Source organism: Pocillopora damicornis, chromosome 4, assembly GCF_964200805.1.
Source record: "Pocillopora damicornis chromosome 4, jaPocDami1.2, whole genome shotgun sequence".
In the NCBI taxonomy this organism is placed as follows: domain Eukaryota; kingdom Metazoa; phylum Cnidaria; class Anthozoa; order Scleractinia; family Pocilloporidae; genus Pocillopora; species Pocillopora damicornis.
This window is the reverse complement of record NC_142673.1, coordinates 6,490,408-6,498,514: the sequence shown is the minus strand read 5'-3', so window position 1 is coordinate 6,498,514 and position 8,107 is coordinate 6,490,408.

The following is an 8,107-nucleotide window of genomic DNA, read 5'->3' as shown; positions in this document are numbered from 1 at the left end:
TCAGGAGATATCAGTGCTGTATTCTTCTAGTTGGCGTTGATGGCTCCCTTAAAAGAAATGGATAAGAGAATTTGAAATCAGCCAATAAGTGACATGTATTCATAGTAATTGTATTCATCCTATTCATAGTAGTTGTTTGTAAATTAGCTCCTAAAAATGCTGATAATAACTCAAATTTAGAGTGGGCCCAACTCGAAACTTAGTGCCCCGGGATCGAGCAAGTGCGTGAGTTGTGTGGTCCCAAGAAAACCAAAGATGCGCAGATACGCAGATGAGTGTGAACAGAGGCCTAAGTTTTACTTTATAGTTCAAAATGTCAACCTGCTAATGCAAATTTAAAACTCAGTGGTGTAAGGTTGAAATTAGGGGACTGAAAATATTCCATGGAGTAACATGACCAGCCTTTGCTAGTTATGAATGCGACTCAAGCTTCAGTTAAACGACAGAAGAGTCAGAAAACTGGGGCGATTATCTTTACCACATACTCAGTGTGTATGACAGGGTAGCACTTCTTTTAACTCGATTAGAGGATAAGTGAGTAAAACTATGTACTTGGGTAAATATCATTTACCCTGAGCAAAATTTACAAGAGCACAACTTTCCTCTCATGTAATTTCAAATTTAACATGCATTAACAAGGAAATTAGGCAACATAAAATCATCTAGTACATTCTTTGCTTCTACATATCAATATTACACTTCGATATTTGTGTCAGGAAGAGACGATCTTTGCCTTTAGTTACCGATTTGACATCCCTCATCGCGTAGGAAACAAACGAAAGTGAAAGTTAAAAATGCTTCATCAATCTAAAAGCTCATGTTTGCGATAAACTCTTTACAGTATTATGGGTTCCTAGGGTCACTCTCAGTGCGTGTTCATTCGTCGATGTTGTTCTTACCTTCCGCTTAGTAACTGAAGCAAGTTTGTCAAAACAAGACAAGCCTTGCTTACTTCCGCATCAATATCTCGCTTCAGAGATGCAGATATCGAGGAAACAATCTTAGTTTAGGGCGTATAGAAAACATTGATCGTCACTTAAGCCCAGTCGTTTAGTGCAGTGTTATGTATAAATAAGGGTGAGATGACTAAAAGAAAGAACTAAAGTAATAAAACAAATGTAGATTTCAATGAGTCGGGGCACAACTCGAAGTTAGCGAAATCATGCGGCACAGACAACGATGATCAATAATTTAAAACCTTCTTTCGTTGTTCCTCTCATCGCGTTTTAGTTTCAAGAGGTCCCAGGCTAGCTGCACACGATATATATAACCGAACGAAGCGATCTGAGGTCGGAAAAGCTTGACTTGACTGTTCCATCTATCCAAAACTAGGAGGGCGCCATTGTTTTTGCATTTTAACATTGCTGACGTACTGAGACGTAAGTCCAAACCGCAGCTGTAGTGCCTTTAATTGTTAGTGAGGGGAACCCCCGAATTTATCGTCCGAGGTCACACAATGCAAGAAAAGCGCCGTGATTGCGATTGATGCGTTTGTCTCTTTCGTTTATTTATCGCTATACCTTTTGAACTTAGGGCAAAAAATTTGATTTTACTTAAACAATTTACAAATGGAAAGACTACCGGCGATGGACAGTGTCGCAGACTCGGAGTAGCAATATCATCGGTTTTGCTTCGTTGGTATAAACTGATCAAGCCAAAAATATTTTGGAAAGGTTTGGCCGGAATAATGTATATCCACTTCTACAAGCTGTAACGTTTATTTAGAAGCTTTCGCGTTAACTACAATAAACTGACCGAGAATTATTATCGGTATTTCTATTTATGATGAAAATGGACTTCATTGCACCATAAACTGAATGTGCCAGTATAGTAGAAGTATAGATGACAGCCAAATGTATGATCGTAAATTTGTAAAGATGTAGTCTTGTTTTTGGTCAAGCTTCCTAAAAGGAAATTTTCAAAGTAGACTTCACTACATATAGCTAAGTTGCGACAGCGACTCTCTGGCTTTCATAAAGTTACAATGATGTCATTGTTTTAACATCGTATCAGCATACCGCGGCTAACTAAGGACACGTGAAGAACACGTCCCTCCAAAGCTATCAACATTTTATATCAGTTGAGCGATTTAAACTCGCAATTCTTTCCCAGTAGTTCAATTACCACTCTGATGATGACTTCACACTCACTTCCTCTGATGGAACTAAGTTGAAGGTGTCATTGAAACTCGATAGGTACTAGACATAGCCTAGGCTATGGACAAAACTACCCAAGAGTATCAGGGACGTCACAACCCTAACGTCGTTTAAAAGCAAGATACGCCAACTCAATATAAGTGAACTTTTAGATGATGGCTGCGCAGGCTGTAGCCTTTGTTCATTTTGACTTCTGTGTATTTTTACTATAAATCTCTTAATGAGTTAACTATAGATATTTTACCTACTACTGTATATAGTTTTTTTTAGTTTGTATATTCTCCCCTAATTGGTGTCCCCAAATTAGTAAGGGATTTGTTCCCTGGCTAGACGGTTTTTGACACTTTAATAAAGTTTCTATTCTATTCTATTCTATAAAATGCACGTTGACCGTATGTCACAGAGGTTACGGTAGGAATTATAAAAAGTGATTTGGCGGATGAACGGAGCGTTCGTTTCAATAAATGGGTCGGAGAAAGCCTATGAAGAGTCTTGAATGTAATAAGAACTTTAAACATTATCGATTCCTCAACCAGTAAGGTTCTCGAAGGGCTGGTGTGATGTGCGGCAGTGTTTTGAACAATATAAAAAGCTCGTTTGCAAAAAAATCATTCACAATTCTTATGGGTTCTAAGGGTCATTCTTAATGATGAAGTAGGAGCTAAAACAGAGTTTGTTGATAGTATACTCGTTTTCCGCTCAGTAACTGAAGCAAGTTTGTCACCTGAGCTTTTGTAGACAGTTAATACATCAGCCGTGTTACGTCCGCCTTAATACGTCGCTACAGAGCTACGGCTTACGAGGAAACACTTTTAGTTTTAAGGCACATAGAAAACGTTGCTCACCACTAAAGCCGAGTCGGATGAGCAGTGTTATGTGTGAATAAGTGTGAGATACCTAAAAGAAGTAATTATAATAACAAAACCCGATCGAGATTCCAATGAGTCGGGGCACAACTCTATTTCCGGGAATCAAGTATGGACGACGTAGACGACAATAATTAATCATTTAAAACCTACTTTAGTTGTTCTCTGGGCAGCAGGACTGCATAAAAAAACATGAACAACGCGTAGAAGCGACAACATTTTTTTTCTTCCTTCTGTTTGCAGCAACGTTCATCTGGAACCTTCTTCGGTAAATCGTTGCCGAGGCGTGATTATGATAAGATACTTTGTAATCACAAAAAGAAGAAATAAGGATAAGGGCGACGTTTAACAAGAACCAAAGAACCCACATAATCCTGCCTCCCGACATCGTTGAGTTGTCATTTGTTTTTAATAATATACCGTTACACTCTTGTGCATGGTTGTCTACTGCCGATCAACAATAGATGCAGTTTATTCGGCTTTGTCAAAGTTTTAAAGATGCGGTCAATATCCCAAGCTCAAATGATCTTTGCCAAGTTGAACGGATAACCCTCAAAGCTACTGAATTTGCTCAATGTTTGATTAATGGTGCACTTTTCAGCTTTGACGACTTTGACTTTGACTCCAATGAACTTATAAATAATCAATAAATTTAATCATGGACAAATCAGTGTGTTAATTGAACATCGTTGCTTTGGTAACTTTTTTATTCTTGGTATGGCTTTACCCGTCAGTAATTAGTTCATAATAGACTTTGGTAATGATTCTACACCGCGTAGGCATTTCGATTCAGGGACGAAATTTAGAAAAAAAGCTTTTAAATCTTCGACTGTTTTTATTGCTACGTTTGTTTTTCGACTTTGATAAAATGGAAAGTTCATCTTCACAGCTTGATATATTTTTTTTTTAACTGAAAAGCCACTATTTGATGAGGAAACATGCAGCTCCGAATATTCCTTCTAGAATTTAGACCAAACGCAAACTTATACTTGTAACGGACAAACTGATGCCTCAGTAACTGTTCCAGAGCCGGGGAAATTGAAAAACATTTTTTTAGAAGTTCTATTATAGGATAGATAATGACACAATTACTGGAGGAGGGGAAAATAGCCATCTTTAGGTTGAATCAGGATGGAACGCGTGGTTGAAGAAGTTATCATCGGCGCTCAGACGTCCATGAGACAAATACGATACGGCCCGTAACAAATAATGCAACAAGTCGTAATGACTAAGAGGTGTGAAGGAAACAGAGACTTATCTTTCGACCCTCTCGTTACTCATTTGTTATTTGGTTCAATAAGCCTTGGTACATATAAGTCTCTTTTATTCGGGAACGTTTTGAACTTCTTCCTCGGGTAAAATATTTCCCTTTGCCGGTCCTGGACGTTTCATTGTTTTGTTTATGAGTAGAGGTCACGGTAGTTTCAACCATATGCAATTTTTTCCTTAGTAATCAATAGCGGAAGTACAGTTCGGCTTTCAGTTTCAAATTTAGCCCGATCGTACTTTAATGTCGCCTGTGAACGGTAAATTTTTTTAATCGAAAATTTTCACCATAGAATGAAAGGCAGGAGCCATTTCCAGTTTATTTTAGGTGTTTCACATTTGTAGCGATGAGACAATGGACGTAGAAGGGGAATTAACCTTGATGTTATTTACGCTAACTTTTCCCTGTGTGACAAGAGATCGACTGCCAAATCTTGATTTGCTGAGAATGCATTTGAAGTTGACTTAGCAATGAGAGGTGTAGAATCGAGACCCAAGGATTAAAGAAACCTTCGCCTGTGAGTCATTTGCGCGGAGTTTGTTTCTAGAAGGGTTACACTGCTGAAGCAAGCAGCGATGAATTGGCGAAATTAATTTCAGAAGTTTCATGTGTTGCCGATTCCTGAATTCGTCGAACGCTTTGCCAGTCGTATTTCTTGTATATAGGAACACACACGGCGGAAGCTTACTTGCTAATCAGTTTTAAACCCTCAGAAAGTAAAGTTTGTATTGTGGTTAGTTATCTCCAAGGGTACTGAGAATTTGACAACAAGGCGATCTAAATGGACATTCTACAGCCCACTGGCTTACGTTTTGTACTTATTCCTAGCACTCTTCCATTGTTACTGTGCAGTCTACGTATTCTTTTAGTTTTTCCATCTCGATAACCTACTTCTTTTATGTTGAAATGTTTAGAGTCACGAGACCAAAGAGGCCTTACCTTCGTGACCCTTCTCTCTTCATAAGTTTAGCCTGATCACATCAAAAAGTTACAACAAAATTGCTTCTGTAAAGGTATTTGATATTTTGAATTCGACGCTCATTTGGATACATCCAAACAGCATAGAGCGATTGAGAGCTGTTAGGGAGCTAATCGCGCCAGTTCATAACCCTTGGGTGGCCTAACTTCAGTTGTCTCAGCCATGATAACGACAGCATTGTTACTGTTAGGTTCCCCGTTGAAATTCATCGAGCGATTCGGAAATTGATCTTTGCTGCCAAAAATCGAGCACTTCGAAATACGGTAATTTCCTTTGTGTCAAGTTACACATATTAAGCAAACTTATAATCAGGAAAGTGACAACGTCGAGTTACCCGCTTTCAGAATAATGGAAATAATTCTAACTTAAAATAAACTTTTACGAGAAAGATGAAATGGAGCTTTTTCAAGCGATCTCTATCACTGGTTGGCGACGTGAATCTTGCACTGCCTCCTGCCAGTTTTTTTTGAGTGTATGTTTTCCTTAAGTGTTAAGAGGTAGCATATGTCTTAATGTGGAGTTTATATGAAATAATTCATATTTGTACTGCGGTTGTAGATGAAAGTGAAATGTGATCATCGCAGTAAATTTCCAATTTAAGCAATTGGAAAGAAGAAGCCTGAAGCACCGCACCGGTATCGCGGAGGTCACGGGTTCGAATCCCGTTGAAGCCCTGATTTTTTTTTCCAGGCTTCTTCTTTCCAATTGCTTAAATTGGAAATTTACTGCGATGATCACATTTCACTTTCATCTACAACCGCAGTACAAATATGAATTATTTCATATAAACTCCACATCATTTCACTGCACGGGAAGATATGAACTCAATAAATTGACCTCGCTCCCAATGTGTGGCTTCATAGCTCAGTTGGTAGAGCATCGCACCGGTATCGCGGAGGTCACGGGTTCGAATCCCGTTGAAGCCCTGATTTTTTTCAGGCTTCTTCTTTCCAATTGCTTAAATTGGAAATTTACTGCGATGATCACATTTCACTTTCATATGTCTTAATATTTGAAGCATAATATCATCATGGTGCGCTGCATTTATTTTCTTCATTGGCCAAGAGCTCACCTGTGACTGGTGAATAACCTCCTTCAAATAACGGTCCCCTCTTGGGTTACACCTTTTATCCCAGTTTCACTGCTTGTTATCGTACTGATCTGGAGCAGTTTTGTTCCTGGAAAAAGGCAGATTACTTTCCCAAGCTGTATGTTATAATGCAAAATTACAAACGAAAGTAGGGTGATCATTTTTATTTTGTCCTTCAGAAATGGCTGAACAGCTTTCAAGCTCTTTTCTCCATTAAGTGTGTCGGCTGTGGCTTTCACTTAAAGGAGGAGACAGAAAATGTCTTCCTTCCCCCTTGCTGGCGAACATTCGAAGATCTATCACCTTATCATTAGCAATGCAGACCTTAGTCACTGTGCCGCTTTGATAGCATTCGCGTAGGTTTTTGTGCAGGGGAAAAATGGCAGACATTTCTAAGGAGAGATACCGTTTGTGCAAGGTTCAGTCAAAACTGGCAAACAATTGTCATAACGATGGCGCGTGGTTGGTAACACAATGGGACAAGGTTGGCACACGATTTGTGCGAGGTTTGCAGTATGCTACATAAGAGAGTGAAACTTCGTGCTTCCCTGCCTAGAAACCTCTTAGTTATTATCTTGTTGACCCAGGATCTTAGTTTGGAATCCTATAAGGTGTTTATTTTGTGAAAAGGTGGAGAAGAGTCAAACAGTAGTCTATTAAATAGTAAATGCAGTATGTTTGGTAGGAATTGGTACAATTCCAAGTCTAAACCAGGCAAGTGACTAATTTCAAACTTGCGACCGTAGTAGGAAGAGGTATTACTGCCATTGTCTGTGCACTGAAACGAGGAATTTTGCTGGCGAAAACAGCGTAGGCCAATGTCTAGAACAGTGTACTGTTTGGTGGCGCGATATTTTAGCTGCCATCTTCGGAAAAATGTGCATGCAGCATTAACTACCTCTAAGTCGCTTATATTGTGTAGATAACATTATAATTCAACTCGAGGCGCTATTTCCATGGTTTCTTAGTTGAATCACAGCAGTAAGTAGGTACAGTAGTGATGGTGCCCTAATATCAACCAATACAAGAAAAAAAAACTATAGACAGACTGCAAACAAGGAAATAGCGGTGCAATCAAAGAAAAAATTGAAAGCAGGGGTTATTAGAACTGTAGATAAGTCATTTAGACAATATCACGCAGTGCTCAGTTTTATCTATGCCTAGAGTCTTTTGAAACGAACTCATAGTGTGGTGAAAAATGACTGAATATTCTAATTTAAAAGAACATAGAATTGTAGGGTAGATATGTTTCTAGATGTTCCTTTCGTTGAAAGTGTAATAGCTGACAAAACTATGAGATAAGATAGAGTAAGAAACTTTATTTGTGTTTAATTTCCACTAGCTAAACTAATTTTGAGCACTAGAAACTAATTCAAAGTAACTCTTAAGCAATAGTTAAAAAAATTAATCACAAACTTAACATCTAATTGAATATTTACAATATTTCAAGTATTTCAAGGAAGTATTAAAATTACTGTTGTGTAAGGATCCAGCATGTTATAGTACAGTGCCTAGTTTCTAAGCAGTGGAAATATCAATTCATGCATCTAGATAAAAGAACTAAAAAATATGAGAAAGATCAGGGCTTTATGGGATTTCAAAGTGTTATCCCTGAAATATGAGTGCACTATTCTAATAACTAAATTACCGTGAGGAAAGCCAAGAAGCGTCTCTTCAACACCCAAAGGAGAAGCGTCATGCTCTCCTGTTTCGCAGTTGTCTAAATTGGCATTTCCGTGATGCGACATT